General features: G+C 38.9%; 1 protein-coding gene across 1 annotated transcript in view; it reads left to right on the top strand.

Moving 5' to 3' along the window:
* The first annotated feature begins 1607 nt into the window (after nt 1-1607).
* The window catches only part of STK33 (serine/threonine kinase 33), a 46836-nt gene continuing 23896 nt past the window's right edge, over nt 1608-24547 (top strand). Inside the window, 1 exon segment of the mRNA XM_075092522.1 lies at nt 1608-1730. The gene's annotated coding sequence lies outside the window, so the exon portion shown is untranslated.

Below are 24547 nucleotides of genomic sequence, written 5' to 3'. Positions count from 1 at the left end.
CCGGAGGTGCTGTGCCCAAGTTACAGCAAGATTGTAGCTGGTGACTCCACCCTGAGGCTCACTCCGTGCAAGGAAAAATTCAACATCCCTAAAGAAAGGACAGCACAAGTGCTCAGATTTTAGTGGGAATGCCATGAAATTGTACCCAAAGCAGGAGAAACACAGTTTGTTCCTAAATTGTGACAGTAGCCAATTTCACTTGCTTTCAGCTTATGCCAGAGCTGACAAATACATACCCATGTCTTTATCTCTAGGAAATTAATAAGCTTTCTTCAGGAAAAAATAATGACAGCTACACTGGTGTATAAGGAATGCATAGTAATATACCTGGAGTAACTGATTAATCTATTACCTTAGCCCTTTCAAACTCAGTTACTAAATGGGCAGATATCTGAGGTCTAACATTGAACTCTGGTGATGTGGCCTATTTGAATAATATTGGTTTCAAAGGCCTGTTTAATATGGTGACAGCAAAAGTTGTGGAGAATGTTTTTAAGCCTGGCTTTTTAAATTTCTCATCTTTAGGACCAATTCTTACTGAAGTAAATCGGGGCAGTCAATGCTGGTTTTGGTAGGAGATGCCAGACTCTTGAAATGTATCAGAAGTCCGGGCAAGGCAGGAAAAAAGGCATCTCAAAGTTCCTCATTGATTCCAGTAGGTCTGGCTTGCATTCAGATACCTTTTAAGATTATACAGTCCAATAGTCCAATAAGTTAATTATACAGTCCAATAAGTTAATATAGTGGTTTTCCTTTTTTGCTGTAGCTATTCAACATTCTCTTTGCCTTGCCCCTTTGTTTTTTTCCACTAAGACATTCAAGGTTTAAAACAGCGTACTGCCCGTGCCGAGAGAACCTCCCCAAAACCATTGTCACGCACTGCTTAGCGACGCAGGAATTATTTTCTTTTTTTTCAGTTGTTGTTTCCTCCAGCAGCCTTGTAGTACTGTGTTTGTTTGCCTGCCCTCTGAAACCGAGCAGGGGTGCATGACACCCCCCTGGTGGATCCTCCTCAAGTACCACAACAGGAGAGGTTACTGAGGTGACCCCCTTCCACTCAGCATGAGCTGGGACTGAGTACCCTGTACCTCAGGTACCCTGAGGGAGACTGCAGCAACTTCAGATTTGTATTTTATAACATATAATGAGCAGAATAAAAGCACATTTTAAAATAGAAACTTTTTGCTTTGTTTTTTACTGGAAAATCAAAAACCTTTCAATCAGGTACTTCAGATGTTTGTATCTCTGAAAGTGAAATGACAATATTTTTGGCATCAGAACTGGAAAATTCAGAAAAGAAAATGTATAGTTACTGCTTGAACAGAGCTTTTAATGCTCTAATCCCTAAAGGTGCTGTCTCTTGGGCCGAGAGCTGACGGCAGGCGTAAGCATTGCTTTGATGTTGTGCACCCACTGGCTTTATTGTCTCTCCAATGGTGAGTAACTTTGGGGAAAAAAGTATAACTAATTGAAGGTCGGTTACATGTGTTGTTCTAAACATATATTAGAAATACCAATATTTAAGAATATTGTTTTTTTTCTAAGATAAACTATCTGGGTCTGAGTTAACCTGATGCTGTTCAACTTCTCCCATAGAATTTTATGAACAAACCAGAATTTATGAATACACAGCACTGGGCCTGGATTCACCTGCAGGATGTAGCCCGTGATTACCACAGAACAACCCAAAACTACAGTGATAAATGGAACACACTGGTGGGTCGGAGCAGGTAAGCGTACCTGTTCATAGCACATCCGAGAGGCAGGCGGCACCAGCCCAGCACTAGGCTGGAAGCTGGGAGAGCCGCGGTTCAGCTACTGCCTGGTCTGGGTGATGAGGTGTAGCCAGGCAGCAGCAAACCTCTGTGTGGGAGCCTTCAGGGGAGTGGTCTGAATTTGAGTATTGGGGAGGGGCAAGCAGCCACTCCATAGGTTTAAAGAAACCTGAAAAAGCAGACTTAAGCACAAGTTAAATTAAAAATCCCCACAATTAAGGGCACCACAAGCTGTGGCATGTGTGGAGGGCCAAGGTGGATGCGGGTCACTGGACGTGGGTCTGACAGCCACACTTGCCGTAGCAATTTCAGTGAACAGAACACAGTGCTTGTGCTAATTGTTGAGCAATTACTGGGCCCACCCAGATCAGCACATGCACCCAGCGCACATGGGTGCCACTGCCGCTCTGACAGAAGCCTGGGGCGCAGAGGGTCCCCCAGGGTGGTGCGGGGTGTGTGGTGGGAGCAGGTTTGGTAAGGCGGCTTCTCAGCTGTTGGGCGTGGAGTTGCTGAGCCAGAGCTTAGGGTCTGACTTTAAAGACAGTGTGTGCCCTCGCACATGCTCACCTGCTGCAGGTGCGTGCAGAGCCACACGGGCAGCAGAGCATAAGTGTGAAAGCTCAATGCCCTGGTGGTAGTGACCTCCATCCCTTCGCCTGCTGGTGGAGTTGCCCAGACCTCCCTTGTGCAGCCGAACGTCGGTCCACGGCTGCCGGGGTGCCATCCAAGGGAGGTAGTGGGGTCTCCAGCTCTTTTCTCCTGAGAGGGAGAAAATCCTGGGCCTCCAGCTCTGCTGCCTGTGTGCAGGGCCCTCGCCTTCATTTCTTCCCTCCCTGTGTGAGCAGGCCCCTCGCTGCTGCCAGCCCCTTCTGCAGACTCCTGGTGCCCAGTGCCCGCAGAGGGAGCACGTGCAGCTTGCAGCGCCCGTTGTCATGCAGGAGGCGGTGGGGTTTTTGTATGGCTCTGAGTTTATTTATGTGTCAAATGCAATTTATGTGTTTCATGCAATTTAACTGAGTTGAAAAATACAAAGTTAATTTATCTTAAAATGAGTAAATTTTCACTTTCTACATTTTTCTGGAATAACAGCTGAAATCTTTGGTATTCTTTCATATTTAACAGTATGTGTTTTCATTATGAACTGAATGTGTGATAAAGTACAGGGTTTAATTTTGATACTAAAAGTATTCTTACATAACATGTTTTGCTAACTTTCTCTGTTTGCCTATAATAATCCAGTTTATCTAGGGATTACAGAAAAGGTCATCTAAGAGTTACTTCACTGAAATACAGCATATTAGTGATATGAAATGCCAATTTACCAAATCAAGTTATAAATACATCCTTCAACTTTACTGCTACTTTTTTCCTGTTTCCCAATAATGTAATTATGTCCTGATTATATTGTGATACATTCAAATCCTTTGGTCAAACAATTTCATAATTGTGTAGGCTCTGATTGTATAAAGCCCTGGCATTTTTTTATATAGAACCTTTGTTTTGTTTTGTATTATTCATTTAAACACAAAAGCAATACTTTGCGGTCAGTTTATTTTGGTATTTTAAAAACAGAAAACAGTGTCCCTGTCAGGGATAATGCACAAAGTTAGTTGCAGATTCTTGTTTCTGCTGCCATAGCTGTTTTGTGGTTAAGATATGCATTTAATTTTCCAGAAGTCTGATATTATTCACAATTCTGGAGAGAAAAAAAAATCAGCTAATTATAAATCAAAATCTTTCTTTTTGTAACAATGTAATGCAAAGGCATACAATGAGAAGGTAGGATTGCATTTGAGTGTTTTCCAACATTGAAAGTGTGGCAGAAACATTGTTCCTCAAAAGTAAGATACTTTCCCTAAAATATGTATTGCCTGAGACATGGAAGATGTGGGGATTTGTGTTGGTATGGCAGTGATTTTAAACCTTCATCTGCTGTTCACTTATTTCATGTTCAGTAGCACTTCGAAAATGCTTAGAGTGTTTAAAATATTAGGTACTTTAAAAAGAACTAGGTAAAAGAAAGTATAATTATTAGGTATAGATAGACTTACAGGAAAAAGTTTCTGAGTGTTTTCCAGGAGGATACACAAGCTCAGACTTGCCTGATCCATTTCCACCCATGTCCCTTCACAGGCTTTTTTTCTGATTCATTTGGGAAGCTTCCTTATCTGTACATTGCTCAGTAAGGGGTATGCCATCTGCATATTATTGTAAATTAGAGGTTTCATCCATCTACTGTTTTAGATGAGTATGGCTTTCCTGCAGGAATTTGTTAAATTGTATAAATTTAATTCTCATATCCCTTCTGGAATATTGAACAAAACTCATTTTACGACTGCAGGGTTTTAAAGCAGAAGGGGCAGTAAACTAATATAATTAATCATTGTGTCATTGCTACAGAATAATGGACTAATTCTCTTCCTAATTTCCAGTTACTTATCATTTTAAATCTCACAGGGAAAGCAGCACTGTACAGAAAGCAACAAGGAACAACCAATTAAAAAACGTGGTTTGTTTCATCATCTTAAGCAAGTGTAACAGAACTGAGGAAAATCTGGTTGTGATTTATTAGTTGCATTTGTTCTTTGAGTTTTCACATAGAGTTAGATATTTCACTGAACTACTTCACATGGAAAAAATAATGAATTTCCCCGTATTGACACATTTCATGCATCAAATCTGCATCTTTAAAAAACACTCAAGTATATAGAATAATTGGCTTGAGTTAAATAAACAAAAAAGCCATCTAAAACACTTAGTTAACAATTTTTTTTAATGTCAACTGTGAAAAAAACTAAAAATTCCTGCCATTACAAAGATTCAATTGTAATCTGACATTCTGTCCTAATTTGTACAGTTTAAACTAAATACTATGTGTTACTTATAATACTGTTTCAAAATATTTATTTCACAGCTGAATTAATTTCTACCATTACAGGTTGGTGAGTATATTTTTTACCAGCTGATCATTTTAAATACATATACTATCTGTCACTAGTTTGGGCACGAGACTGGGGGGTCTACTAAACCTTTGCAGGTCCAAGTTTAGACTGGCACAATAAGGATGACCAGTGCCTCTGATATCTCCCACTGGGCTTGGAATTTGGATGCTTTTAGAGAGATTCAGGTCTTGTTTGCTAGAGACAAGGGGAGACTATCAGGAAGGTGAAAGAATGGAAGGGAGTGAAGCACTGGGAAAAACTGGTTCAGAGATAGCTAAGGGAGGAGCTGGAAAAAAAGCACCACTGAAAAGAGTGGAGCCTGTGAGGATGCAGCTGAGTACTACATGAGATGAAGGAAAAGCAGAGTGGGAATGCCGGAGGGAACAGGAAGTGCTTGACAGGAATAGAGAAGCAAGTTTTGACACATGTGAGATAAGACTCCATGGGATGGGTAGGACAGAAGGCAAGAGGGCTAGTAATATCTGACAGGAGAGAACAGAGGAGGAAGATAAATTGGTAGTTACTGTTGCTGTACAGAGTTCAGAATCATTTCTGGCAGCAAGCTGGAAAGCATTTAAAGGCTGAGCTTTCAACTAAAAAGTCTCATTAAGTAGAAGCCCAGTAACCCCATCTGAAAGGTTAGAAGAAAAACAGTAAACAAGGCAGCATTTTTTCCACTGGTTTTCGTATAAGAACAGCTAATTGAACTGAACCTACAGGAAGTACTGGCTTGAACCTTCTTTTTTTTTTTTTTTTTTTTTTTTCTTTTTTCTCCTTTCCTTGAACTAGAATTCAGCATGAACTGTTTTGTTACTTTGAAGTTTTGTTAATCTGGAAAAACTTTAGTCACTGCTGAACCTAAATTCGAACCCAACTGAATAATTAATATGTTTGACCCTCTACTTAAATGTAATAAATTCAGTATCAGGTTTTTTCTGCATTCCCCAGTTCAATCTCACTTCTCATTTATCCTGCTGAGATTCCTTCCAGTCTTCTGCTTTGAGTCAGGTGGTGTTATGGGCTGTAGAAGACCTTCTGGTGGGATGAGTTGGAGAGAATTAGTAGGGAATAGATTGCTCAGAGATCTTTTTTTGGTGTTTCTCTATTACTGCTGCCATCCTCATGACAAACTTCATGAAGGCTGCAGAGGAATGACCTACCTGCCTGTCAGACACTAGGGAGAATATTTCTCTGTGTTCTGTTGTACTGCTAAGCCATCTGTCCTCTGTGCCTAATCATCAGAGAAGCACTGCTGTGACAAGCCATTTGGAAGAAAATAACAGGGATTGTGTGGGTTTTCACCTAGAACTGACACCAGGTGTTTAAAACATTTTAAAGAAAATGCTGAGAAATTCATATAGAAATTGCCATGCAACCGTTCATGCCAGTTATATTGTCAGTAAACTTAAATGCTGTACAGGCAAGCTTTTTGAGTTTGATTTTTATTTTACTCTGTCTGGAGAACGTGGTGTCAAGTGTCCATTTTTTCTTTCAAGAATAGTCTTAAAGACTTGGTTGCTCTTTGATCCTAATGTTGTGTTGAAGGTAGTTCAAAGTTATAAGGAGCTGTGTATGCTGTATCTTAATGAAATGCTTGTCTGAAATTCTACTGATAGCCTGCTGTGAAAAAATCAATTTGCCATCAGCAAACTGAATGTACTTGATACTCAATTTAGTTCACCCAACTACTTCAAGTTCTTTCCCTATAGTAAAACAAAAGGGTTCTGAGAATTAATTACAGTGTTAGCATCTGCTCATGGCAGCTTTGCTGATAAACTTAGCAGAATAAGATAGTTACACAGGAGTGAGATGGAGTGTAAAGTTTTTCCCACTACCATTTCTAATGCAAATATCCTTTACAGGACAGGCCTCTCTGTTGATTCCTGTACATACTTTTTCTTTTTGCAGTGGAGTACCCAGCTGTGTATAAAACCAGGAAATACTGATCGCTTCCAAATGATTTGTTTTATGTCACTTTTTCATGATTCATATTTCTATAAATATTGCTGACTGCACAGTGGAGTGTTGTGTATCTGAATACCGGTAATAACATTTCTTCCTTTAAAGTAAATTCTGAACTTTTTTGGGATCAGTAGATGAATGAGAAGTTTGCTGAGATTACAGATTCCTGATGTTGAATCTCGTGTTACTGTAATTCCAACCTGTGGTGCCAAGATACCGTGGAGCAACCCTGACTGCTGGACAAGCATACTTTTGTGTTGTGCAAAATCTCCTTTGACAGTTTCGTCTTTATTAATGTTAAAAAATATTAGTGTGCTAATATGCCAATCTAAGCTGAGATTTTATTGTGTTGAATGTAGACTGAGTTGCAGCACAAGTCCATAAAATATTGGTAATTTTAGGATTTTAGTATTCTATAATTTTGTATTTAATGCATATTCAGGTATATAAAGCTCACTCACTTGAGCTAGAGGAAGGATCAGGTCCCTGTACGTTTTGTCCAGGCTTTTTCTTTTTACTGAAACATTACAAGGTATAAATTACCTTTCTTGGAATGCCTGAGAAAACATGATCTCTCAAACTGAAGAAATTTTCATTATTTGTAAACTCTCTATAATTTCTGTCAGGTTGGATCTGAAATGTGTTCATCAATATCACTGTATTTTGGAATGGATTGTCTTAGGTTTCTGTGGGAGAGTGCCTGAAATTTGGTCTTGTAATGAATGACTGTGATGCCAGTAATGGTGGTAGTGTTAGTCCTCTTTGCATTGGAGAACAATTTCAGTTCGTGGTAATTATGACAAAAAACCCTAAGTTTGGTGAAGTAAGAACAAGGTCATGGTATTCAGTAATCTGAAAGAGGAAAATTATGACCAGAACTCATGGGAATTCTAAATGTTATTAATATTTATTGTTTCATATTTTCTGACAAGATGCAGGCACAAATGGCAAAATTGTGTTTGCATGTCTGAAGGTGTAATATATGCTCTAAGCCTTCAGAAAATTTGCATATGGCCCATTAGTTGCTCGTAGGTTTTGAACGATAAGTCATTATCCAAAGAAAGACAACCCTATCTTTCATGAGATTAAGCTTTTTCTTCTTGAAGGCATTTGAATATTCTTTATGATATCATTTGTTAATTTCATTCTTTTCTATATATATACAACATTATCATTAATGCTTCAGCTTTTGTTGGATACAGTTCTTAATTTTATGTCCATTAAGTTGCCATACCTCAAATGCTTTTAACTTCTTAACTCATAAAAAATATGTTGAAGCGGTGGCTGGCACTGGTCAGGTGCAGTGATAATTAATACTGACGTGAAAAGAAAAATATCTAAATTATACATTTCATAAATTAATACTCTTATAAAACTGTAGTAACATAATGTGACATTTCATGTGAACACCTACGTATCTTGTTTCTTCTACCAACTAAAAATTTAACTAAGGGTTGAAAGAGTGGATCTTTGCTCCCTATTGGCCTAGCAATGGAAAAGAATTTCTGTATTTTGTAGATATGCTTTATTAGAACATCACGTGGCATGAAATTTAAACTCTATGCATGTATAACAGTATAACGCGTGGTTTGCTACTCTTCCAGAGCAAACACATCCTCTAAATAATAATCATTCTGGAAAATACTCTGAAAGATTCCTGAGTGTCTAGAGAAATGCTTGAAAATAAAAGGTGGTCTAAGTGAAATGAAAACATGACTAAACTATCAATAACCCTGGTAATAAAAGAACAGCCTATCTGGATTCAGAACTGGGCTGCGCACCCCCATCCTTTTCTGCTTGTCAAAAATGCACTGCAGTTATAAAAACAGGGAGGTAACAAACAGCCTTAAAACTAGAAATCACTTTTTCTAAAAACCAGCTTAATCATGTGCTTCATCCCCAAGTGTGAGAGAGAGTAGAATCTGCTAGTTGTGTAGGGAAGTATTACTGAAATTAGCAGCTTACTGAAATCACTGTGCTTTTCTCCCCTCAATTTGAACATGTTTCATTGGCAAATTTCATTAATACACAATTTATAATGGAACAGTTGTTTTTGTTACTTAAGCTTCTTAAGTGTTTAACGTATATGGACTATTACATGTCATTAGCCAAAATATTTCTATATTACATATAGAAAATGCTATTGTCCGTCAGAAAACAGACTTTCTTATATTATTGTCATATGAAAATGGCTTAATACCATGAAATGTTTCAGCTATTACATTTCTTTCAATCATAAAAGTAGTTCTCCCTGTGTACATGTAGAAAGAGTGTGTTGAACTTGGAAAAAAATATTCATATTTTGTTATTCCTTTTAAAAAATTATTTATAATTTTGTATCTACATACAAAGGCCATCTTAATTAGGAAAAAGGTCTTATTTCTTTATAAAAATAAGACGGTTATTTATTAAAATTGCTGGTGAAAATGGTTGTGATACCTTTAGATATGAATGGATACTCAGGTGAATTGAAAACTAGTGGTTTTTATGATTCTTGACTGTATTTCAAAGAAAGGTATATGTTTTAATTTTTGTTTAACAGTATTGAAGGGAGGGAAAAACAGAAACGTGTTTTATCCATCTAGAATTTTTACGGCACATGGTAATTTTTACCTTGGAAATAGTCAGGATACATTTTCACACAAGCTGTAAGACTTCCAAAACTATTTTTTTCTGTGTTAGATTTGGTCCAGGAGGTGTGCAAAATCTTGTGATCTTCATTCCTTGTATTGGTATGAGAAATAATTGTCAGAAAAGTACTTTTTTTGAATACTTCAACAGAAAAGAAATGGAAGCTTGTATGTAATGTCTTTTCTTCTGTGCTTTCAATTTCATAAGAAGGGAATCAATTTAGCAAATTTTTCTTTGGCGTGGGACAAACATTCCTGATACTCAGTATTTCATAGAGTTGTGAGAAAACGTTTTAAGTTTTCTATACCATTCTAATTTCTCTAGATGTTGAAATGTTTTCACCTGGAGAAGCAGCATATTCTGTGTCTAGCATTTTTCATTACAGATGCTAATTAGAAATAGCAAACAAAGGATAGTGTTATACATTAATACTCAGAAGAGCATCAGGAGCTCCACGAGCAATTGGATCCATTGCTGAGATGGGGGACACCTGCTCCCAGCAGCTCTCAGCAAAATACCAAATGGTATTGAAACAGCATATAGCTATGATTAGAGTGATTTATTTATATATAGTTTAAAATATGAAAAGTGAAAGGAATAGATATCATAACAGAGAATGTTAGGGAGGGAGATTTTACTTAGTAAATAATTTGTTCTTGCAGGAGCAGAGGACATTGATTACTTCCTTCTTCCTGTGGTCTGTGATAGTTGATAGTTTTGGTTAATTTAGTTAATTTCTGCAACAGGTGCTCTGTTTCTTGTGGGATTTGAAAAATCTTGTCGACCTATAGGGTATATTTTAGCACGTGGATTACACTGTTTTGTGGATTTTTTTCTAAGTAAGCATCCTTTGTGTGGTTGCCTGCCACTTCATGGAACTGAACTTGATGATTCAGATAGGCCCAGGTATAAGCTCCAGTGAAGGGGTGAGTGGACTATTATCTTTACCCATGTTTGATGTCAGTAAAATAAGGAATATTTTGCTACAAGTAGCTCCCATTTAATGTGACAGAAATGTTTCTATAGTTTATTTTTCAAACCACATCATTGTCTTGATTGACTCCTTACTATACTTCTTTATCTCTGTAGCAAAAAGATTTTTCTTTCAGTTTTGAAAGGCCTTCATTGCTTGTCTTTCCTTAATCTATGACAGCTAGGTATATCACATTGTAAGCCTCATCTTTTATAGTAGTAGAAGGTTTTCAAGTCCACCTTAAAATACTTCAGGTATTTAACTCACATGTGTAGTTAAAAAAAAATTCAATAGAGGACCTTCTTTCAAATAAGACTCTCTCTGTTGACCGTGGCTGGACACATAAGGCAATTGCACACATAACAAAAATCTCCTTTCTTCTGTTCTTATGCTAGTCCAGCTCATAAGTTTGATGGGTGTGTTGTGGTTTAGCCGGCAACTCAGCCCCACACAGCTGCTCGCTCACTCCCCCACTGGCGGGACGGGGGAGAGAATCAGGAGGGTAACGCTTGTGGGTTGAGATAAGAGCAGTTTAATAATTAAAACAAAATAACAACAACAAAAATGCAATGGAAAGGGAAACAGTGAGAGGCGCTAAACCCCAGGCAGGGAGGGTGGAAGGGGAATGAGCCACCAAAACAAACCGCACGCGACGCAGCCGCCCACCACCCGCCGACCCAACACCACCAGCCCCCAAGCTGCAACTGCCCCCATTAATATACTGGTCAAGGCATCACATCGTATGGAATGAGCATCCCACTGGCCAGTCGGGGTCAGCTGCCCCGGCCATGGCCCTGCCCCTCCCAGGCCCCTGCCCACGTGGCAGAGCGCGGGAAGCTGGAAAGGTCCCTGACCACCACGGGCGCTACAGTGAAGAGAATTAATTCCTTCTCAGCCAAAACCAGCACAAGGTGTTAACTTTTTTTGGATAAATTTTCATCAAGTAATAGATTATAGACTAAAGTTTGTATTTATGATGTCAGATTCCTTCATGCTCCTGTAGCTGCTACCAAAAGACCAGCCAAATGGACTTTTCTTTTGGGTTTTTTCTTTCTTTGCTTGATTGTTTGCTGCTTTTTGCTGAAACAATATGTGTTTTCATCTTCTTCCTTATCCAAGGCTGAAAAGCCTTGATTTGAGCTTGTGTAATTTCTCACATGTTTTTAGCATGTAGGTATAGAAAGGTTACGGTTCTTTGAGGTGATTGATCTTTTTATCTACTGTCAGCCAAGCCAGAAGTTTGGAGGGAAGGTAGGAAATTATATTAGAACCAGTCTTTAATAAACCGCCACAACAAGCACATATAGTTTATTGGAGGCTATTTCATTGCCACAGGCCAGTGCCTAAGATAATTATTTATGTAAGAGGGTGCTTTTTTATTGCATATCTTATGTCACTTGTGTTTTAACTATGGAAACAATTTCATATTCTTTATACAGCAGTCTGCAAAATTCTGAAATAGTTCGTGTTATTACTGAAAAACTTTTAGGGGTCTTCAGACTGAAGAAGTTTGGAACGGGTACACTAAATCTAATGGTAGGCAATCTTTAAGAAGAAATATAGAAAGTTGTGTTGAATGGGCAAAGTAAAGTATCTGCAAGAATTAACTTTTACTCTTGACATTTCTATTCAGTAAATACGATCTTGCAAGAGTGCATGTAATTCACATTCCCCTGTTTGTATTCTTAAATTTGATACATTTTTGGTTTTTATTACTGTTCAAATTGCATGTCAATGGCAGTATAAAAATGAATGACACGTAATTTAGTACCACTGAGTTTTCATTTTCAGGAGAGATCTAAGCAAAATGCATGAATGAGATATACTTGGGAAGATCACCGGAGCAGTTTTCTGTACCCTTTTTCGTCCTTCCAGTCTTTGAAATTATGTTTGATATTTCTATTATTTTTTTTTTTGCACAAAGTAGTTAGCTTAGCATGTGTTCATGTGACGCAACCATGTGTGTTTCTGCGAACTTTTTTATTTAATGTAAAAGCAAAATTGGTACCTTCCCAGATTGTGATCACAAAGTATGGAATTAAAGTATACATACATTTGGTTATGGCAGGAAACCAAACACAAAAGAACAGCGATGAAAACAAGATAGCAGCTTTAGCCTAACTTCTAGAATGAAGGGCATGTTTGGTTGCTTAGCTTTTTCCTCTTCCTAATAAAGTTACTCTTTTGTGACATTGCATTAAAATCTGCCTTACTATCATCTGACAAATCTTTCTGTAATTTATGATTAATTTTTAATTAGTGCTACCTTCAGTGCATTTGCACAGACCCAGTAAAATCTCTAATTAGTTGTAATTTTATAATTCATTTTAAATACATAATGATATAGCTGTTTACTGTATGTACTAGTATGTATCTGCAGCGCAGAATACTTTTTTGGCAGGCACATGTTTAGCTGATGTTTTATTTTATTTTTTTAATATAAATTTTAAAATTCCTATCTTTGGGTATAAGTATTGCATGACTGAACTGTATCAGTATCAGACAGGTGTAAAGCTAGCTTTTACAGGTTAAACTTTATACACGTTTATAGAGTTTTCATTTTTAAAGCTTTAATACTGAGAGTACCAAGTATTAGTACACAGAATACCAAGAGATTTTCTGCAATCATGTCTAAACCAATTTGTCTTTTATATTTAGTGGACAAATTGAATTGGAAAAATGTTGAACTGGATGCCATGACTTGCAAATTGATTCCTATGTCAATGGTAAAATCAGTAAACATTTGATCTTAAAGGAAGAAATATTGATGATTTCTGAATATAAATTCTAATGTCTTTGTACAGTGGCTGCCACTTTCCATCTGAGGTTACAGTATTTATAAAGGAGATGTTGGTCTTATCCAGGCTACTAAAGAAGGAAAATGTAGAATAAAGATGCCACCTTGTGGGTGAAATAAATGATGCAGCAGACATGATTCAAAATAACTTGTTTACCAAATAGATTCTATGCATTTGTGACTTGTTGCTAGAATTTGAGCTTGTATTTTCTCAAACATTTACCATTATTTTGGGGGTTTATGTTTGGTATTTTTGTATGAAGGATCTAAGTAACTGCAGTTGGACCATTCTGGTCTTAAGTGTTAAATGACTGCTAAAAATCACACAGTGTAATTTCATTCACGCTCCTAATCACCACATAACTTTGGCATAAAATTCAATGTGTTGTTCTTAATGTATTGAAACACAATTTTAATGCAGTCATCTTAACTTGTGTGGATAACCAGAATTAATAGTTTGTAGATACTCCCTGTATGAAAACAGAATGGTGATGAATTTCTGTGCAGGAATTCTTCTCACTGTGTACCCAGATTAACGTTACATGTATTAATTTGTATTTCTTAGGTGCACATCATGGATTTATTGCAGCAGTCAGTGAAATACCAGGTGTCTATAGACCTTGGTGCCATGGTTTTGAATCACCTTTGTCTTGGACAGGTTTATATATGGTGTTCTGGATTCTGAGGACATCTATTTCAGGTTTTTTTTTTTTCCTCATGCAGTAGTAATGACCTCTCATAGCTTCTGTATATGGGGAACACAACTGAGAGAAATTATATCAATACTTAAAAAATATGAACCGGCAGACTGTGGCTGAGTCAGCTCATGAGAGCTCTCAGCTGAAGACAGTAGTGATGCTTGGTATCCATGCCACAGTCTAGCCAGGTATCAGACACTTCCCAAGCAGTTTCAGATAGAAATCTGATTTCTGTTCCTGCCATGAAGGATTGTGTAGTGTTCATGTATTCTGTTTGTACAGCTTCCATAGAGTGAGAGAGGGTCTGTGAAGTGCTTCAGGTGAAAGACTCCAGATAAAACCTGTTAATCTGGGCATTTTGCCTGAATTTACTTGTCTTCTTTATTCTTGCATGGATTCTTGGAGACACATTTGTTTTGGTCATTTGCTTTGGAAAATCTACATCTGCTGTTCAGCCCGGGTTTATTGCATAGGAATCTCATAACAAACTCCTCAGGATCAGTTAAGTTTGTTGTGGCATCATGAATCTTATATGTGACATTGGCAGGGGGAACACTTCCCAGTGTTGTAATTTTTTTTAAAAGTACTCCTGTGACTACATGCTGCACAAGATCTTTCTTTCATAGGTCATGTTGGGGATCTTAGAGTTATGTGACCCTCACAACTCGCAGTTTAATTGTTGTTGCCATGCACTATGTGCTTTTTGTTGCTGACTGAGGGAGTATGCATGTGGAAGAGCGTCTGAGTTACCTAGATCTCAAATGTGGCAAGAAATAAGCTAATGGGGGTTACCAAGACTGGTATCAGGTTGTCCTGGAAGCAGCTGCAAGTCAAAATCCATGCTCTACAGGAAGGCTGACTTGAGCCTGTGAGAGCCCTGGTACTCATCCACCTAGGAAATAGCCCCTTACCTTCACTCCTTGCGTTACATGACTTGTACTTGTTTACAGGGTCGTTAAATCTTAGGTGTTCAGAATTTCTTTTAATAAGTACACTTTTATTACAGTTTTTGAAGAAGATGTTGCACAAGGGGGAAAAGGTTTATTTTTGCAAATAACAAAGAATGCAACTGAGAATTTGCATTCATCTGCCTCTAGACAAATACTTACCTCCCCATTGCAATGTCTAACTTGGAGAAGGCTACTTCAGAGTTGCTCCCTTCTGCTTTGCCCCTTCACCTATTCCAAAATGTGCTGAGCAAAACCCAGCTTCTCCAGAAGCATCCATTTCCATAAAAACCTAATGTGTGTATGTCGTGGTTTAGCGGCAGCTCAGCCCCACACAGTCGCTCGCTCACTCCCCCACCGGTAGATGGGGGAGAGAATCAGAAGGGTAACGCTCGTGGGTTGGGATAAGAGCAGTTTAATAAGTAAAATTAAAAGAAACAACAGTAGAAATGCAATGTAAAGGAGAACAACGAGAGGCGCAAAGCCCCGGGGGAGGGGGAGGGGGGGAAACGAACCGCCGGAACAAACTGCACGCGCCGCACCCGCTCCCGAGCCGCAACCTGCCCCCTTCCCCCCCCGCCAATATACTGGTCACGGTGTCACGTGGTACGGAATGAACCTGCCATTGGCCAGTCGGGGTCAGCCGCCCCCGCCCTGGCCCTGCCCCTCCCAGCCCCCCCCCGCCACGCGGCAGAGCGCGGGAAGCTGGAAAGGTAGCCGACCCCCACAGTGAGGAGAATTAACCCCTTCTCAGCCAAAACCAGCACAGTGCACTGGAAAGCAGCCATGACCCAGTCCAGTTCCTGATGCAAATTACCAAAGAATCAGGGCTTTATGGTGCACAGTGGAAGTACGTGCCCTTCAGTTTGGCCACAGTCTCAGTAGCCTCAGTAATCTATCTGGTAAATGCATTTTTATTGTAGTACCTGGCTTTTATGGTTTTCTGTTGTCCAAATTTCAGAGTTATCCAGAAATACAGGATACGATTCTTTTCAGCTTAGTCAAATAAACAAAGTACTCATTTCCAGTGGACCATAGAGTGACAGACTTGTGCCAAACAGGTAATAGGTTCATAGCTTGATGTGTTTATAATCTCAGTACACAAAGGAAAAAAAAATAAAGTTCTACTTTTCCCAGGGAAGTGGTTGACTCGGCCACATTGGACACCTTCAAGAGTCGTCTGGACAGGGTGCTGGGCCATCTTGTCTAGACTGTGCTCTTCCCAGAAAGGTTGGACTAGATGATCCCTGAGGTCCCTTCCAACCTGTGATTCTGTGATTCATGAACACAGCACGTGATAGAGCAGGGTCTTGTGACAGCACTTATAATATTGTGACAGCACTTCTAATATTTCATGAAGGTGGCTAGCCAGCCTTTTCCTGGAAAGAGGCTACAATGTTTTGACGTAATTTTTCATCTTACAGTCTCCAAATAAGGTCTTATTGGTAGCATCCTTTCAAAGGTTAGTAGATCTTTTGTTGTTGTTGTTTTTTACCTTAGAGATTTTATACCTAAGACTGTACTCCATTTTAAAGGTATCATATGTACATCAGTATCTATCGGAAACCAGGTTGCTAAGCTTCTAAAAGAAGGGTTAAAAATTCCAAGCTCAGTCAGGGGGAAGAAAACAGAAGTTGTATCAAGCTGCTTTCTTTAGCACAGCTTCAAATAAAAGAAATGTAGTACTTGGTTTTCCTGCTTATTTGAAGTATCTGCGAGCAATATAGTCTTCCTTTGGCTTTGGATTCAGTTCCTGCTGATTTGTCTGTAGGTTTCAGGAGGATTGTTAATGTAACCTATATAAACACCTAGGTAGGTTTCTTCTTTTCTATGACTAACTTTGGCTAGATTAGGCAAAGGCAATTTCTGTCCGTTTCCTGTTGTGTGGACAACTGGAGTAGTGTGGATGTGCAGTTGAGCAAGTCGTGGCTGTCAATTACTTTCTCCATGTCTGGCATCTCAGATTATTTTATAAAGGACTGGTTCTACTTCTAGGCAAGAGATAGTGTTAGACCTTCTTTATTTGGTAGCTGAAAGGCAGCAGAATTCCTGACACCAGGTCACAGCTGTGAAATCTGCTGCGTGCTCACGTGCTGTCATCGTGAACTGCTGACCAGGAGGTTTGTAGTAGCCCAGGCTCTTCCCTGTGCTGAGCAGGGCTCAGAATGTCAGATGTGCTATCTCTGGTCTCTTCTGGGGGTTGAATAGTAGTGTGGTGGCTTTTCTTGTCTGATATTGACCATAAAAGGTCAGGTATTTAAAAAGAATCTGTGGAAGCATAGTAAAAAAAATGTAGTTTGAAGATATTTTAGGCTATGCTCTCATGCTTTACGTTAACTGGTTTGTGTACTCTTAAGAAATAATTGATGACATTAGAATAATCCAAGAAGCCAGATAAATGCTCTGGTAATAACTGTCAGATGCAGCTCTTTTTGTATATGATTGTGCTTGTATGTTAAGCATGCCAAGCTCTGCTTTATAACCCCTTGATCTGTTATTACTATGGTGTTTATGTGTATTTAAGCAGTAATGTAGTGCAAGAAATTAACATCACGGTTCAAAATATATTACTGCAGCTATCTGTTCCTAATGGCCTGTAAGACTGCTTTTGTTTTGAAAGATTTTTCTTTACCATAGTGGCTCAGTATTCTGAACTTAATACTTATCTGCACCCTGCTCAGAAATTGCATGGTATATGAAACATACTCTGACATTCATTCAAACTTTTAAAACTTATTAGGTCTAGGAGAGACAGATTTAAAATTACTGAGGTTTCTGGTTGAAGTACTTCAAGCAGAAATCCATACTCCATTAGGTTTTGTAACATTATGTGACCTTAATTTTCCAGGTATTTTGCCCTTCAAATTGAAGAAAGTATTTTAATACTATTTAAGTCTCCTGAAGAGCCTTGTAATATGATAGGCTTAAGTTGTGAAACATTTGAACAAAATGAAAGATAAAAAAGTAATTTAGGATTTTGTATTTTTTTAATGTATAGCAACATAAAGATACGCATGAAGTAATAAATTGAAATAGGTGATAAAAGTTTTCTTTGGGGTGTGTTTATCATTGATGTGTACATGCAGTTAGCCATATTTCTTATATGAAGGTCTTTCTTTGCATTTGATTATTTTAAGCAAAGCCATTCCCAGTGCTTTGAACTTAGGGATTTGTCTGTCACGATGTGCTGTACTTCAAATAAAACCTCAGCTGGCAACTAAGCACCACGCAGCCTTTTGCTCACTCCGCCCCGATGGGATGGGGAGAGAATTGTAAGGGTTAAAGTGAGAAAACTCGTGGGTTGAGATAAAGACAGTTTAATAGGTAAAGCAAAAGCCATGCACACAAACAAAGCAAACCAAGGAATTCATTCACTCCTTCCCATGGGCAGGCAGGTGTTCAGCCATCTCCAGGAAAGCAGGGCTCCATCACATGTAATGGTTACTTGGGAGGACAAACGCCATCACTCTGAACATCCCCTCCTTCTTTCTTCTTCCCCCAGCTTGCTATGCTGAGCATGACGCCATATGGTGTGGAATATCCCTTTGGGCAGCTGCGGTCAGCTGTCCTGGCTGTGTCCCCCTCCCAGCTCCTTGTGCACCCCCAGCCTGCTCGCTGGCGGGGTGGGGTGAGAGGCAGGAAAGGCCTTGACTCTGTGTCAGCCCTGCTCAGCGGTAACTGAAATGTCTCTGTGTTACCAACACTGTTTTCAGCACAAATCCAAAACACAACCCCATACTAGCTACTATGAAGAAAATTAACTCTTTCCCAGCCAAAACCAGCACAACTGGCTTGGGGAAAAAGCTGAAAAATTATTTTTTTAAAAATCTGGGAGGAAAAAAATAGGGGAGAAAAATCTTTTCTTATTAATAAAGGTGAAATAGTCTTTTAGTAATGTTAAATATGAGTAAATGAAAATTATCAGCAACTGGTGTTGTGTGCAGCTCCATAATATGTTAGAACTGGACCTTTAGACATTACAGCAATAGCTTCTGATGTTCTACCCTTTCTAATGTAATCCTTGAGCAGTCAAATAGCTATGCAGTATGACAGGTGCAAAACACATCACTTTTTTTTAATAAAATCTCAAAAAAAGTAGGAACAGTATGTAACTGAAGTGTAACAGCACTTATGCTGGATGTGAAATTATACATATTTACATGTATATTTGTACATTTTGTAAGTGTGTATCTCGATAGTTACCCAAGGCATTAGATTTTTTTTGGTCTAAAACAATGTTTTATTCATATACACCAAAAGTGTCAATTGCTAGTTTTTCTGTAACTATCTACAACACTGGTTGTTACTATGTACTGTAACAACTTAGCATAGATTGCCTTATTTAAAGATTTTCATTATTTTGCTGATAAAAACAAAATATTATTTATGTCCTTTTTGCAGGTTTGTGCGCTGACAACTGCCTAGCAGATTATATGGATGTTACAATGTCAAACAAAATTGCCTGAGATGTGGGTATTAATACTGAGACATTTTTCAGTCACAGCTTCAGGTTGGGTATCCTAGTTACTGAGTACAGGAAGGAATTTAAAATGTAACTCAGCAGGCAACAATTAATTACATTTTGCTTGTCTGAACTGTTGTTTTCTTGTTCTTGGCTGCCAAAAATCGAGATTTTTCCATGCATTTCATTAGTTGTTTCCCAGCCCCTTGGGCTTAGCTGTACACTTGATAGGCTTCTCTGATAGTTTTAAATGTAGCGGTCGGTACTGGCTACTAAATATGGTCTTTCTGGCTGGTCCGGTTTTGGTGGAGTCATAATAAATTCCTTTTGCTGACAAGACTTCCAGTTCTGATTTTTAAGCATCGCAGGCTGCCTTGGCACTTGGTGAGTGTGAACATTTACCCTGTTTTCCTGCCAAACTTGGAGTAGGATAACCATGAGTGTAGAAAGATAGCCAGAAACCTTGAATCAGAACTGTGAAAAATTGAGTGCCCTTTTGTCTGTGCTTTTGGACTCTACTTTGCAAAAAACTACCAACCTGACCTCTGCTTTGCTAAATTTTATTAACTAGTAACCGCAAGTAATCTAAAAAAGATTGTTCCAAGTTAATAAAGATTGAATATTTGCTCATTTTTTTTGTTTGAGCTAGAAAGCTGTGAAGTTTTGTGTCTACTTTACTAACTCAGAGTAATTAACTGACCATCCTAGCACTCTGAAACGCAGAGAGCAAGGGTTTAGGAAGATTGCAGAAAGGAAATTACAATCAAAATATGAAAAGACCAGAAACCATAAATTTTTAATGTTGGTGGAGTTAAGGAAAGATCTTTGTCAGATATCTAGAAGTACTGGGTTCATACAATAACTTACTTGATCTCTCAGATGTTTCCTGACCCAGAATTTTTGTAATCCCATTAGCCTTTTTTGAGACAAGCTTTCGTCTGAGTTTGGAAGGACAAATCTGTTTTTACACCTTACCATCACTAAGAACTAAACAAATTTGTGGCCACTGATTCTGCCATTTGTGGGGTCACTTCACAGTGTTATGTCAACTGTAATGGTGGTATCAACAGCATTGTGATCTCTGGTGGTGTTGCATGGTGGGCATCATGTGGCATTCTTAGGCAAAATCAAATTTTCATGTTCTTCATATTGCAGTCACAGATAAAAATAATTCTGCTCATAAAATACAGGGCAAGAATGTTTCTGTCTAGCATTTTACAAGAAGAAAAAAACTTAGTTTTAACTTTGAAGAAATGACATGATCTTGTCTTTTTAATTGATAGAAAGGATCCTTTGCCTGTGAAAATTAAATCCTCCACAGTGTGTAGTTGCTTTTCAAACTCCTCAACCTGACAGTAAAATCGTGTAATCTGGTAATAGCATGTCTGAGGCTTATTGCAGTTTTTTGGGAAGTGGTATCAGCAGATGATGTGCTCTGTTGATTTTAATCACTTAAGGTTTTATTCTGATCCCACTGATCTGGGAGTAAACGCAGAATAACTTCATTGACTTCACTGGAATTACCATAAACATCTCAGTGTAAATGAAATCCAAATTTATTTCATTGCATTTATGGTTCTACCATAGGATCTTCAGAAGTCACCAAAAAAAGGAAGGTATGGATAACTTTTCCCATTTCTTTGTGACAACTTTCTTATTCAAATAGCATCCCTTTCTGACCGGTTGTTAAAATTGTCATGTATCTGTCTGTGTGTTTGTACTGACGACTCAAGGTCGTTGTGCTAAATGCACATGCCAGTTGACTTTTCATTGTCTTACAGCCAGTTTGAGTTGCTTTAAGGTTCCTGCAGTTTGTCACTAGAATTTCTCTTTATTCACGAGCTTTTGTGCTGACTTTATTGTCAGTTTGAAACTGATATGAATATATTTTAGTGTATCTGCAAGGATGAAGTAATTGGACATTTTCTAGTATACTTTTGGTCAGTGGCTATAAATAAAAACTATCGAAATGTAGGATCTAATCCTGCAGTCGTTTTTTCCAACTCCGATGCTGTCAACAGGAGATCTGTCTACATAGCGGAGACTAAGGCATTAGGCTGGTGCAGAACAGAAATGTAGCTTGACCACAGCAGATTTAGTAGCACAGATGTGAATGTAGTTCTCAAAATCTCCCATTTCGCTATTTAAAAATTTTGAACAAAAGGTGCTAATTAATGAAGGTCAGAGATAGCTGGGTGAATAAATACTGACTGTTACTCATCACTAGTAATTAAGTAGTAAGTAGTTTCTTTTATCTCTCTTAATAAATTAGTCCACTGTAATTTTTATTTATCCTCAGTGTAAGTGAGGGATAACACAGAAATATTAAACACAACCAATAGTATAAGAAAGGAGGAGCAAGAAAAAAGTGAGTATGGGCTGTATTTTTATACCAAAAAATACCTGTTTTATTGTAACATGGTAGTACAGTTTAATTGAACATCTGTTCTAGATTTGTCAGAGGCATGGATATAGGGAAATAATTATAGAATCATAGAATGCTTTAGGTTGGAAGGGACCTTTAGAGGTCATCTAGTCCAACTCCCTGCAATGAGCAGGGACATCTTCCACTAGATGTGATTGCTCAGAGCCCCGTCAAACCTGACCTTGAATGTTTCCAGGGATGGGGCATCTACCACCGATCTGGGCAACCTGTGCCAGTGTTTCACCACCCTCATATTAAAAAGTGTTTTCCTTATATCTAGTCTAAATCTACCCTCCTTCAGTTTAAAACCATTACCCCCTGTCCTGTCACAACAGGCCTTGCTAAAGACATTGCCCCAATCTTTGCTATATTCCCCCTTTAAGTACTCGAAGGCCGCAATAAGGTGTCTCTGGAGCCTTCTCTTCTCCAGGCTGAACAAGCCCAACTCTCTCAGCCTGTCCCCACATGAGAGGTGCTCCAGCCCTCGGATCATTCTTGTGGCCCTCCTCTGGACCTGCTCCAACAGGTCCATGTCTTTCCAATGCTGAGGACTCCAGAGCTGGAGTCTCCAGGTGGAGACTCTCCACCAGGTGGAGACTCTCCAGCTCTCCAGAGCTGGAGTCTCCAGGTGGGGTCTCACCAGAGTGGAGCAGAGGGGCACAATCACCTCCCTTGACCTGCTGGCCACACTTCTTTTGATGTAGCTAGATAATGTGTAAGTATTTCTAAAGTCCTAAAACACTGGCATATTTAGAGTTAGATTAACAAACTACTTGAAGTATATTCACAGCCAATGCTACATCTCAGTCCTTATAAGTGTTTGAGTTATGGAGAGCTCAAGTCTGTTGTGTATGGGGAGACACGGCTGCCTTAGATTAGTGTTTGTTTGGCAGGAAGGGCTGTGTCTTTTGTCCTTTGTATTTCCAGGACTTCAGCTGCAGGACAGCCCTGAACCATTCCCTTCAAAGAACTGAGGAGGTCTTCACCTTCCTTTAACACATGGCCAAATGAGGAGACATGGTCACAGCAGAAGAGCTGGTGGAGTCTGTCTTGATCCCTGCTGAGCCTAAAATGTCATAGTCTTCAGGAAGAGTGCAAGATGTGCACTTGGGTCTGTCAGTGATAGGGGGGGCTTGTGTTCCCCCCAGCCTGCCTGTGTGGCTGCGCAAGGCAGAGCAGCCTGCTCCTCAGGCTTCCAAGGGTGAAAGCACTCCTACAGAAATGCTGTGGGTGCTCTCTGAGCATCTGTAGCCAAGCAGCCACCAGGGCAGACTGCGTTAGGAACCCAGTTTGGATTGAGATGCACAATAACTTTTTAGCTGTGTTTTTCCCAGTACAAGCGTGGCAGTTGGGGGCATGTGTGTGAGCAGACTTCGAGTGTCTGCAGCACACAGTAGGGAAGGTCACCCCTACATTCTGCCTCATTTCCTTGGTGTGTCTGGCCCTTAGTGGCTGCGGAATAAAACAAACAGATCAGTCTAGAAGAGAAAGTACTTAGAAGTGTTTGACCTAAACGATGGCTTTATCTGTGTTTGCACTGCCAAGATATTTTTCTTATTTTGTCACTGAGGGAAGGGATGATAATGTATCCTAGCACTTCTGGTGTATGCACACACAAAAACTGATGCAACTGTTAAAGCTAGAGTGTAAATCTGTGTAGGAAAGACCTGATTTTGTGAGTCCCTAGGAAAGTCTCCATCTGCTTTCTAGGAATTCCTGTCTTGCTTTCTAGGCATTTACCCCTCGGCTTTCTAGGTGTTTACACTGTACTTTCTAGGATACCTGATCTTCTGCTTTCTAGGTATATTTCCCCATCACTTTCCAGAATTATTTTCCACCTGCTTTCTAGGAATGTTCCCTATGCTGCCCAGTAATTTCCCCCCATGTGTTCTAGTAATTGCCAATGTTCCTTCTAGAAATTCCCTCTTTTATTTCCAGGAATTTCCCTGTGCTTTTCAGGATTTCTCCCTGTTCCTTTCCTAGAAATTTTACCTCTTGTGTTTTGGGAATTTTCTTTGTGCTTTCTGTGAAATCTCCCCTCCAGGTGGAAATTGTCCAGGAGTTTCGTAGATTTCTCTGTTCTTTGTAGGAATTTACCTTGTGCATTTTAGAACATTTTCCTTGTGCTTCCTAGGAATTCCCCTCTGCCTTCTAGGAATTTGCATCTACCTTCTAGGAATTTTCTCTGTGCTGCCCAGACATTTTCATTCTGTAAATTCAAGGAATTTCCCCTCTGCTTTCCAAGACCTCTTCTATGTGTTTTGTAGAAATTTTCCACATGTGTTTGAGGAATTACCCCTCTTTCTAGGAATATATAATGGACTTTCTTGGCATTCACCTTTCACTTTCTTGTAGTTACATACTTTTCATTTAAGTTAAAGGTAAAAACATACTCCTTATGAATTATTATGTATTTATTAACTAATAGGATCAACTATTTTTATACTTTATATTGAGGCCTTTTGTGTTGAGCCTTTATTTTTTGCAAGAGGGTAAGATTAGTTCTAGCCTTTCTTTCTAAAGAATGGTGCACTGTCAGATTTTGGGAAAACCTACATAACATGAAAAGATTTTCACCGCTTTATTAGAGCAGTTTGTAGTAATCTATGTATAGGCAGAGACTGTCGTCTTGCTTTTGTATGCATACGTTGCCAGCTGCAATGAGGTTCTGACCCTGCTTTTGTGTGTTCTAGGTGTTGCTCTTTTATAAGTAAAATTGTAGGAGGAGGGCACATGATTAATTCATAGCTCTTGCAGTACTTGTTTTCATGTACAAATTATTTTTCATATATTAATATTTTACAACATTAGTTGTGATAAGTGGCATTATCTTAATTTAACAGGTAAAGAAAATGGTGGCATGAGGGTGCTGTAACTTCTCAGCTCCCAAAGGAGGTGCTACACCAGAGAGAAGATTTAATATCTGATTGGTTTA

The sequence above is a fragment of the Phalacrocorax aristotelis genome, chromosome 5, assembly GCF_949628215.1.
Source record: "Phalacrocorax aristotelis chromosome 5, bGulAri2.1, whole genome shotgun sequence".
NCBI lineage: Eukaryota > Metazoa > Chordata > Aves > Suliformes > Phalacrocoracidae > Phalacrocorax > Phalacrocorax aristotelis.
This window is presented reverse-complemented; position numbering and strand designations above follow the sequence as displayed.